Genomic DNA, 12,032 nt, shown 5'->3' with positions numbered 1-12,032 from the left:
CTGTGAGTTGTGCATGGAGAGCTAAAGCAATTGAGGTGGCCATTCACGTAAAGCGGAGAAACCGGGTTCGAATCCCGTTCGAGCACACATCTTCATTGTCGTCATTTCCTGGTTGTTCACACTTGCAGCTCCAAATAAAAAATAAGGGCATTAAATAGTGTACTTTCTAAGCTATGAAACGCTTTTTGTGCTGCTGCATCTCACTTCCAGACTACTTCTGTTCACTTCGGGCTGCACAATGTTGGGGTGGATAAAATCCAAGAGTCGATGAACCATTTATAAAAAAATTGCTATCCTGAGGTATGCTTTTATCTGTCTCTTGGTTTCTGGAGCTGGATAATCTTTCATTACCACGATTTTTTTGGGTCTGGCCGAATAACACGCAATATGGCATAGAAAGTCTACACTCTGTCGTTCAAATAGTGACTTGTCAAGATTAATGGCTAACCCCCTTCCTCAAATACGACTAACAACATGGTTGGGCTCCTGCCATACTTTCCCAGCTATTAACATGTCATCAACATACATGGTTACTCTTGATTTCAACATGTCGATGTGTACAGAATCTAGTTCCTGAATAAATGTAGTGAACAAAATATTAGGCCCGAAGTTAAATCATTTGAACTGATAGATGGTCCCATGACAAAGGGTACGGTAAATAATGTCTGCACTTGGAATCTAATATCATGGCAGTACCCGAATCACAAGTCAATGGAAGACATCCATTTTTGTTTTGGTTTGTTGGTTCGTCCACGAATTTTGGCCTGACTTTTAGGAAATATTAAGGTGTTGATTTGTCTCGAATTAAAGACTAGTTTGATTAATCTGTCTCGTTTTGGAACGGTTAAGAATGGACTATTAAAGGAAGATACTGCTCTTTTGATGATCCCTTGCCCCAGTATATCCTGAATCTCTTTCTCCATCTTTTCCTTTTGCGCTAGATGGTCCTTGGCAATAAACCCATAAACAATATTTTTAATAGCGCCAGGCGCCTCAGACAACACTTTTCCGTGGCCCTGCAAGATATGGCATAGTTCATCTTGCTCCACTTCGGGCATCTCACCAACACAAGAAGTCTTCCCTCTTACAATATCAGTTACCTGCGTATTTGGTTCTTGCTCGGACACCAAAAAATCAAGGATCTGGCACCTGGGACCTGGACACTAGTAGCAACTTATTCAGAATCGTTAGTCAAGCTTGGTTCTGCAATAAGCTTCTAACATTGCATCGCTAATTCTTTCTTCAGAACACAGTTTTCAAGCTGAATTCTTTCTCTAGTGCCATTTACACTCAGAAACTAAGAAATCATTTCCTAAAATCACATCGACATTTGATGGTGGTACAATCAATAAATTGAATTCTAACGCACTCAGTGATCCCTAAAAGCTAATAGTTTGCTACTTCATCTCAATAGTTGGCCAAAGATTGCCCTCTTACACAAATTTCTTGTAATTGTACTACCTGCCAAGTTCCTACTGCTTCACATTTTTCGAAAGCGCTTTTGCTGATAATGGAGAACCGTTTTCCTGTATCGAAAATAGACCATAAAGCTAACGAGCTGACTGAGATATTAATCACTGGACTCATGGCTGACGCACCTCCATTATCTGCCTCTTCCAACAAACCCTTTCTTACATGTTCCGTGGTGACAAAATTTCCACCGTCTGCTATTCCAGAATTGCTCTTCTCCTTCGCCTTCTGCCTCACTTAATCGTCATTGTGAATGACAGGTCAACTGAGCGAATTTCTAAAATTTTTACCCCATTATATGCTATAGGTCTATCATAATTGTTTCTTCTAAGTTCTAGTCTACGCTGGTTTGCATTGCCGAAAGTAGGCACCTACCATTTCCGCCTATTGGGACTGTATCTACGCTGACTCCTTCCACATTCACGGCTATTGTTTCTGCCACCATTCTTGTTGTGATGTGGGTGATGATCTCTTTGTGATTGGTCTCGCCTTCGTGTATTGTTGCGTCCATTAAATCTGTTGTTGCTACGCCATGGGTTCTGCTGCAGATTGTTGTCGTGATTTCCTCTACGCCACTGATTATTTCGCGACCTTTCCTGTGGATCGTAACCTAGTATCTCAATACATGTTTGAAGGCCTGGAGTTTAACTTTGAATTGGCCTGCTGATACAACGTGGTTGATACGCTTTCGCAATTTATTTACAGATGTTCGAACTGGTTGTGATGGGCAACAGGGCTGATGCAGTGACCTGTTCTGCCGAAGCATCTGCTCAAGAACTTGATCGAACAGTGAACCTAGACTTGTTAAAGTTGAGAAATATCATGATCCTGTGTTTTAAAGGATCCAGCGCTACTTCCGAACGTTACACAGAGCGGAACACGTGGCAAAATTCCCTGCATTCTCTAGCAATTGCCAACATTCTCACGGCGGGTGCTTCCTGCAAATATCCACACAGGAACTCCATCCGATACCAATACGGCCATGGCATAGGTAAAGAATGATGGAATCGTTCGATCCAAGGCTGGAGATGGATTCCGTTCTACGAATTTCGGAACGCTTCGTAAGGAAGTGCTTGCAATCGAATCCGCCACCTACCTTCGTGATGAATATCTTCATACTCTCCTAATGTCTAGTAAATCGACCGCCATTCCTCAGTGGTTGGAAACTGTACCATAATCTGCTTCAAAATCCGAATCACTATAATAATCGCTCATCTTTGATTGCAAGTATTAACTTTCTGTCCATGTCGTGACTTAGCGTCTGTTCTAGATGGGTGAGCCGTTGCCATAACTCACTTGTCACGTTTCACTGCTGTTTGTTAATCTCGCGTTGTCCTTGCTTGCATTTAAATAATGACCTTATTTCTTCTATGTCAGAAATCGTACAGGCAGTGTCCCCTCTGACTTAATTTTGGCAGTATTTTTGGTTATACTTTCAAATTCGTTCCTCAAACAAAAGGTTTTCGTCATTTACGCTTATGGCAATAGCCCATATTTCTCTTATAATTTCTGTATTGTCTTATTCTGCTCTGAAATTTGTCCATTGGTGCTCTCGTTCTTTTCCAAATTCATACTGCTCACTTGTGTTAAGATTTCATCCTTATCTTTATTGCAATAGCTACTCAGTGCTTGAAACTCACGCAACATTTCTTTTACAACTTCCTAAAAGTCTGTTATCCCTCGATCATTTCGGTCTTCCTTACTGATTTTTTATTTTGTATTACTTGTTCTGCCATAAGTTTTTTTCTCAATTGCTTGCTAAACCCTCCAAATCTTTCTTCCATTTTGTTCTGCACCTCATCAGTCTTGGCCGGCAACTTTGTACCCAATCCTCTGGTCTGCTCTTCTGAATTTTCTATTAGCTATTTACGTAACCTCTCCCTCGCTTTGGTTTTCTCAGTTCTTGATCTGCGGTTTTGAAGTTTCTTTCACTGTCTTATTCTAAGCTTTCGTCACGTTCGTAAATAAATCGTCGCTTATACTTACATCGTTACGCGACTCTTCCTGAACATCCTTCTCGACTATTCAAGCGCGAATTAGAACCCATTTTTACTTTGTTTTAGAGCGACGGAATCATACAAATCACTCATCACACGTGTCGCTATTGATTATTTAACACAATTTAAATCCCAGAATACACACCTGTTTTACACACACATTAAATCAAGGTTCTTTACGCACCTCATCCATTAAGAAAAATTCACGATACGCAATTTGTCCACACAATCATAAATAATGCATACAGAAATACCCCCAAAATTTAATAACTCCTAAAAAGAAAATATTAGACATATAACTGTTTTGTGCCTATCTAACTGCTTTCCCAAAGATTTCAGTGATTAATACGCAACATGAGAGAGGGTCATTCCTGTGTAACCTGTCTGTAAAATACTGGGAAGAAACGGAATATCATGTTTAAGTTATAAGTTTAATGAAATGGGTCACCCCACCCACCGTAACGTAGCTTGCGGAGGTTGTAGACACAACTGTTACGCATCTTAATCAATCTGCGACTCCTCGTGATAGGCGTGGAATACCCGAAGAAGAAGAAGATGCGCACAGATCTAGATGTAAACGCAGCGGATCTTATAGAACGCATAGTTATTTATGGTAGGGAATGACATTTTAAAAAGACCGATTCAGGCCAAACGGCTTTCTTGTCGAGCAAGTTATCTACTGCATTCTCTTACACACAGTAACAGATATACTGCGTGTCATGTGAGTGCAAGTACTGCCAGTAGTGACTGAGGACAGTATAATGAACAACAATGGAGAAGTATTTACTTCATGCAACTCCTTTGGTATAAAATCCATTATAAACTGCATGCCCCTTTTTATTTATTCTCAATTAAAGTAAAGAAGTAAATATTACCAAAGGAAAAGTGTAGTAACCACGTCAGTTGGCATAACAGTTTATAGATCTTTGCTATATCAGTGTTTTTGAATAGTTAATTAGAGAAAACATCTCATATCCATATCAGTTGTACTAGTCTGTCAGTAAATGACACTGTGTAATGAATCTTAGCTTTCTTGTCTCGAATACAGAAAGTAATGTTAGTGAGAGCCAGTTTGTTCTCAAGACAATTACGGTTTCCAACTGTGTTGCTAATAGCAAACTTCTCTTCCAACGCTTACTAGATTGTGCTGTTGTTTAGTGTCGTATTTCTAAAACAGAGTATAGTACCAAGTAAAGCACTACAGAATTGATAATTTTCTAAATGAATGGTATAGTCTCTTAGGACGACTTTGCGCAATGAGGCTGGCAAATATTTTTCTTTTGTTTAACTACAGTTGGGCATAACTTTGTTTTGATTCCCGTTAGTTAAACTACTGCTCTGCATCAAAAGGTAATCTTTTACATAGCGAAAAAAAATAAAAAATTGACCGACATCTTTCGATTAACACGCGATAACGCTCAATTTTAAATTCCTTTTGTAGAAATAACACTATCTGCAACTTCCTCTCGTATTGTTAGATGGAAGTATTATACTTGCCTTTAAGCGTAAGCGTAGTTATACCGGTAGATGCTGTTACAAAGCGATTGACAGGAATTTTCCTCGAGGCTGTGAGAGCCGCCCGCTGTGGAAATCTGTTCACCGGGTTGCCTGTCTGAAGGTACGAACTGTTATGATGCGATAGTGCGGTGCGGATGATTTGTGTACATGTTTTGACTCACCTGATCCCTGGTGCATCAATGCCATGGCGCGTATCTCGAATCGAAATTTGGAGATGCTTCTGTCACTGATAATGGTCTGCTTTATGTACGTCTTGTACTTCCATGTAATCGTTTACTGAGATCCCAGAATTGCTTACGAATAACCCTTTTTTGTCTGTTGCACTGGTGATTACACTTTCAGAGATATCGACAACCTATACAATTATAAAAATAATGATGTGCCTTTTGAAAACCATTACTGGAGTACATTTATCTGCTACAGACAAATTTTCCCGTCTGGCGCTAATAAATTAATAAGTACTGGTACAATAGTTCAGGCACGTGATGGCTGGTTTGTCGCTACTTTGGCGGTGTGGTGTACCTGAAACCTAGCCTTACACGCGGCTCCCCGAGGGGGAGGCATTTTATTCGGCCCAGTGGAACCTCACGGAGTGGCAGCCAATTGCAGGGGCGGCCGAGGCGAGATTAGGTCCACCTCGTGAGGCCGTGGGGGCAGGACAGGGATCAGGCCGGCGCCATGGCCGGCTGGGCAGGAGAGATGAAGTCGAGAATATTTCGTGATACACAGCGCAGGTGGGGCGTGAGGGCGGCTTCTCGATTTCGCTCCGTTTCATGATTAAAATTTGTATATATGTCTCATATAGCAGGTAGCATTCAAATAAAGGCAGATACAGATAGACAGGCGGACAGATAGATAGACAGACAGATAGATACACTACTTGACAACTACTGAGGAACAGGATCAGTTTCTGGAGGAACAATCACAGACAGTAATGGTCGAGATGAGACATCGTAGCTAAATCTACATCCAAACTCCGCAAGCCACCTGACGGTGTGTGGTGGAGGGTACCTTGAGTACCTCTATCGGTTCTCCCTTCTATTCCTGTCTCGTATTGTTCGTGGAAAGAAGGATTGTCGGTATGCTTCTGTGCGGGCTCTAGTCTCTCTGATTTTATCCTCATGGTCTCTTCGCGAGATATACGTAGGAGGGAGCAATATACTTCTTGACTCTTCGGTGAAGGTATGTTCTCGAAACTTCAACAAAAGCCCGTATCGAGCTACTGAGCGTCTCTCCTGCAGAGTCTTCCACTGGAGTATATCTATCATCTCCGTAACGCTTTCGCAATTACTAAATGATCCTGTGACGAAGCGCGCTGCTCTCCGTTGGATCTTCTCTATCTCTTCTATCAACCCTATCTGGTACGGATCCCACACTGCTGAGCAGTTTTCAAGCAGTGGGCGAACAAGCGTACTGTAACCTACTTCCTTTGTTTTCGGATTGCATTTCCTTAGGATTCTTCCAATGAATCTCAGTCTGGCATCTGCTTTACCAACGATCAACTTTATATGATCATTCCATTTTAAATCACTCCTAATGCATACTCCCAGATAATTTATGGAATTAACTGCTTCCAGTTGCTGACTTGCTATTTTGTAGCTAAATGATAAGGGATCTATCTTTCTATGTATTCGCAGAACATTACATTTGTCAACATTGAGATTCAATTGCCATTCCCTGCACCATATATACGTAGTAGAGGTTGAGCGGTATATTTATAACGAAAAGTGGTACATATTTCATCATATGAGAGAGCAGAATAACAGACACAAATAACGTTCATGTTTGCACAGGTAAAATCCGAACAGGAAGGTCGATATCGGACGCTCCGTGAGGAATATGCCCTCTTCGAACACTAATGCACATTTTGCGCCTGCTATCTATGCTGGCTATCAAACTGTTGAGGAGGGCGGTTTTCAGTGGTTGTTTGGTTGATTTGGGGGAGGGGACCGAACAGCGAGGTCATTGGCCCCATCGGATTAGGGAAGTACGGGGAAGATAGTCGGTAGTGCCCTTTCAGAGGAACCATCCCGGCGTCTGCCTGAAGCGATTTAGGTAAAATCAGGATGGCCGGACGCGGGTTTGAACCGTCGTCCTCCCGAGCGCGAGTCCAGTGACCGCTGCTCGATTTTCACTGCTTGCACGGTTCGTGGAGAAGTTGTTTGTTGAGAAACACTTTGCCAAGAGATCCCACACGTGCTATAGAGTTTGAAGACTGGCCACTCCAAACGTTGAGTATCTGCACCTTCCAGTGTGTCTCACACGTCAGCGGTCCTATTCGGCCGGGCATTGTCTCCCATTAATTGAAAGTAGGAACCTATGATATCGCTGAACATAAGGGCATGATCCAGAATAACATCCCTGCAATAAGGTGTGCGAAGATATGCAGCAGCGTTCGGCCATTGTGCTTATTGCCTGGCAACACCATAACGGCCAATCCGTACAGATGAGGTTCATGAACATTCAGTGGTTTGTGACGTGTCCCCATCTCTCTCCACACAAACTGATGGCCAGGCTCACTTGCCACACTGAAGCGGGATTCGTTGGAAAATATCATTATGGACCACTGTTGCTGACCCCATGCCAACGAACGTCTTCTCGAAGATTGCGTGCTTTAAGTGTGACGCATTTAACAGGCTTCTGAACGTACAAACCAGCCTGATTTAATCACCGCGAAATGGTTTTGTCAGACACACGTGTGCAGGGAGCGGTTGCAAGGTTTGCAGCGATCTGCCTAGGAGTGGGGTGTCTGTTCCTTTCCGCCTCTAGGGCAACGTATCAATCCCCTTGCGGTGTGGCAGTTCGTCTACGAGCACCTGCATGTTTCCGCGTAGCATTTCCGCATTCAGTGGACTTCCTAAATAGAGAGATGACGCTTCTGCAGGGACCCAATACTGTGGCCACAGTAGTGACACTGCTTCGTGCAGTCCAGCTGCTCGCCCGCGGTCGTAAGCACTCTAGTGATACCTTGCTGACATCTTGCCGTTCCACACGTATAGTCACACTAACTGCTTCCACAACAGCTTTCGTCAAATATCGTACTGCATGGGTTCTGGAATCCATACAGCAATGAAAGCGTCAGAATTAGGTACAGATGGCATCAGTATCGGTTATTTTCTCTTGAAGTTACAGTACGGTTGAACTTCATATGGTAATAAGGGCCTACTGCTACTCGCGCGGCTAAAATTGAGTACAAACTGTTTTAACCTGGCGGTGCACGCACCTGCAAACAGGACGGCAGTACACGCAGCTGGTCTCACAGACCCTTGCACTTTCTATCTTTCTGAATTTGCATTTAAATGTATATTATGGAGGGAAGAGTTATCAAATGAAGTAATATCATTAAAAATCAGTTTAGTAAATATATTTAAGGGATAAATTTAATATTTTGGTCAAAAATATTTACACAAATGGAGATACATAAAATTTACCTGTTATCAAAATAATGCATGTATTCAGTCAGATATTTTGTCGATACAGTCTTGGCACACAGTAACAGAATGTTCAAGGCAAATGTATTTTTGCAGTTCTTACAAATATATCTTGTTTTTTTGTTTTTGCTTCTGCAGTCCACACACCACCCTCGTGAAGTCGCAGTTGATTCCACTTCGGAAACTTTCACACTGCAAATCTCTCCAATTCTCTCAGTTATCTTCCTTGGCAATATTTTTGACATTACTCTTTGATGAAGATGATCATGCAGAAGCGCAAAAGAAAGCTGCCTCATAAACTCTCTTCTTCTCAATTGTTCTTTCTGACTTGAGTTGAAAATAGTAGCAGCATTTATCGCAGCTGTGTTGATGATGCTATAAAAAACAACCATTGGCCATCTTATTGTGTTTCTAGCTATATTATATGTTGCACTCATTCCGTCTACAACGTCAACTCTACCCTTAGTAAGGTTATAAAGAGTGATAACTTCTGGATTTTTATCATTCTCTGTATTTTAGTCAATATTTCCATTGTGGTGCATCGTTGACAGTAGTAATACCACTCTATTTCGTTTCGGCGCATAAGAGGCTAAGGTGCAAGTTTTCTGAAACCCAAACATAGATAACTTTTCTTGTCGGTTTTTAGTGTTAATAAATGCCCTTGGGACTTGTCTCTTGTTCTTCCTCAGGGTACCAACGATGGTCGTCTTCTTCGTAATCAATGTGGTTGCAAGCTCGCCACTTGTAAAATAATTGTCGCAAGCTATGTTGCGGCCTGCATTCAGGATAGGTTGACAAAGTCCCTGAACAAGTTCAACTGGTCTGTTGTCCTGTCTGTAAGGGCATTCAGGCTGTTGCTCAACATACACCTCCATGTTGAATGTGTAAAACATTCCCTCCATACTTGTTTGGCTTATTTGGCATGTACTGTCTGAATCTGCATCTTCCACGGAATGTTTCTAGTTTTTCATCAAGTGTCACGTATTCAGAAACTGTATAAGCCTTCTAAAAGTTTTCAACAATTAGACTGTCTTATCGCCGCGATGTGATCTGTTTTCTCCCTTTCCATTCTCGTTTGTTTATCGTCGAATCTGAGGCATCGAAGGAGAAAACGAAATCTGTTTATGCCCATTGTGAGATGAAATATTTCAACTCCTGTGCCTTCTGTTCGCCACAGATTTTGTAGACTTAGTCGATGGGCACGCATTACACCAGCGTAGTACAACAATCCCATTAAGGCCTTTATTTCAGCTTTATTGGTTTGTTGTGCATCTCTTTCCCTTGAAAAGTTTCCCTTTATACTTTGAATGTACCTATTAGTGCAGTCAACAAGTATGTGTATGTTTTCATCAAAAAACAGTTCCCAGCACCGTAGAGGATTTGTAGCACTTTTCAAAACACCTATCACACCTGGTAAATGAGTTATGATGTTATGACAACGTGTGAGGAAGTTATTTGGCGGAGCATGTGAATTCCATATTGTTCCGTCATTACCGACAAACACACATCACTGTCAGCACCTCAATCACTGTCTTCTGATTCATCACTCGACGTTTTTTGTTTGGTGCCGGAATCACTTTTCCACTCTGGGTCTTGGATTTCTTCAAAGTCGATTTCTCCATCTTCAGAATCACCAGCGTCACTTTCAGCCATTACTCCTTGACTTCAATCAAGTTCTTAATTCTCTCTTCCCGTGCCTCATAAGAATAAGCCATGATGCAGTTACAACACTTACAACACACTAAAATAAGGTACAAAGGACGAAACGATCAGTTCTACACTAAACTAAGCAGATACCGCAAATATGCGGGCGCGTGAATAAACTTGGCGGAGCTAACAGTAAACTGACACCAGCACACGCGGGTGGCTTGTGAGACCTGAGACCCAAACCTATTTGTTGTGAGCTAACCGGAAGCGCTATTGTTGAAATACCAGATACACTATACCAAACGACTCCTATTACACTCACTTATAGGTACTGAGAAGATAGCTTCTTGGAAACAACTTTCAGACATTGCATTCATGTGAAAATATTCGCCTTGGTCTAACAGAAAACCTGCGTGTACTGACAGGTTAAGTTGGGGAGATATGTGTGTTCTACCGGTCCCTCAAGGTTATTTATCGGTAGAATTCTGCCTCTGTCTACAACCGATGTTTCAACCTTTAATACTCTAAAGAATCCAGAAGCAAAAGTCATTGAAGAAACAATACTGCCTAATAGAAAAGTATGACCAGCATATTTACAAATGTCAAAAATGAATTATCGTTGACAAAAAGTCAGTAGAACAGCACATGGCAAGCATCTGGATAATTTATTGGAGACCTCAGGCTCTCCTTCACATCTGAGGAGGCGTTCTACATATTTTACATTACATATATTAGAGTAAACCTGTTATCTTTAATTTAGAGACTTAAAATTACAATAGTACAGACAAGAAAAACATACGTGCATTTTAAATTCGTTCATGGTAAACACACTGTCCAGTCATATTAATGTGACAACCTGTGAAAAGCCCGCGCAAACCACATTCTGAAGCGTGGAGCGCTGTGAGATGTGAAGGAAGGGAGTGAGTGAGGTTCTGGGAGGTACCGACAGGGACGTGGGGCCGCGCCGTGCCGACTCCAATGCCATGGCAGGCTGCACTACATTCCTCGGTTAACGATCCATGACGCGGACAGCCCGATCGAAGTGCTCCCGTAGATTCTTGATTGGGCTTGGCCAGGGTAGTACGGTAAACTCATCCTGGAGCGCTTCAAATCACGCACGTTGTGTGACACGCACCATTGTCCTGCCGGTAGGTGCCATCGTGCGGAGGAAAAACAAATTGCGTATAGGAGTGGACGTGGTCCACAAGGATTGCCGCATACTTGTGTTCATCCATTGTGCCTTTCAGAATGACGACATCACCCAGGGAATGACGTGTGTCCTGAACCTTTTCAACAACTGCAGCATGGTGTTTGCTGTTGCAGTTACAGTACTGGAGTGCAAACTGCAGCCTTCGCGGTCGATGAAAGGGTGTGCGAACCAGGCGCCTGCAGCGGAGCGTGCGTGGCAACGTTCGCTGGATGGTCGTTCGAAGTCCCTTGGTCCATCTCGACGGAGAGTTGTTCAACAGCTACACGCCTGTTGGTCCGTGCACGCATCCGCAGTCATCGATCATCCTGTCATCTGCGGCTCGTGCTGCACGATAATTCCCTCGGCATCGGTTTTGGATAGCGCGATTTTGCCAGCCACTGCATACTATAGCCACAGCGCCACGCGAGCAGTTTATAGAAATAGCCGTTTCTGAAATCCGGTCACGCTTGGCCCGAATGTCAACGACGAAGCCCTTTTGGACGTCAGATAAATTCCTTCGTTTCCGCTTTACGACAAGGACTGCACTGTTTTCTGGGTCCCCCCGACCCGCTTTATACACGGTACACTGGTAATGGTGCGATCTTTCCCCTTTAGTCGCTACTGCACGTTTACGTCGAACGTTACCGTTGGTCACGTTAATCCGTCTGGACTGTGTATTACATTATGCATGTTACACTGAATTTGGAAAAGTTTGAATAGTACAGACAAGAAAACACACGCATAGTTTTATTCGTAAATGGTAAATAAAACAATAATTAG

The sequence above is a fragment of the Schistocerca serialis genome, unplaced genomic scaffold (genome assembly GCF_023864345.2).
Source record: "Schistocerca serialis cubense isolate TAMUIC-IGC-003099 unplaced genomic scaffold, iqSchSeri2.2 HiC_scaffold_1362, whole genome shotgun sequence".
NCBI classification, from domain to species: domain Eukaryota; kingdom Metazoa; phylum Arthropoda; class Insecta; order Orthoptera; family Acrididae; genus Schistocerca; species Schistocerca serialis.
The sequence above is the reverse complement of the archived record's forward strand: the minus strand, read 5'-3'. Positions refer to the sequence as shown.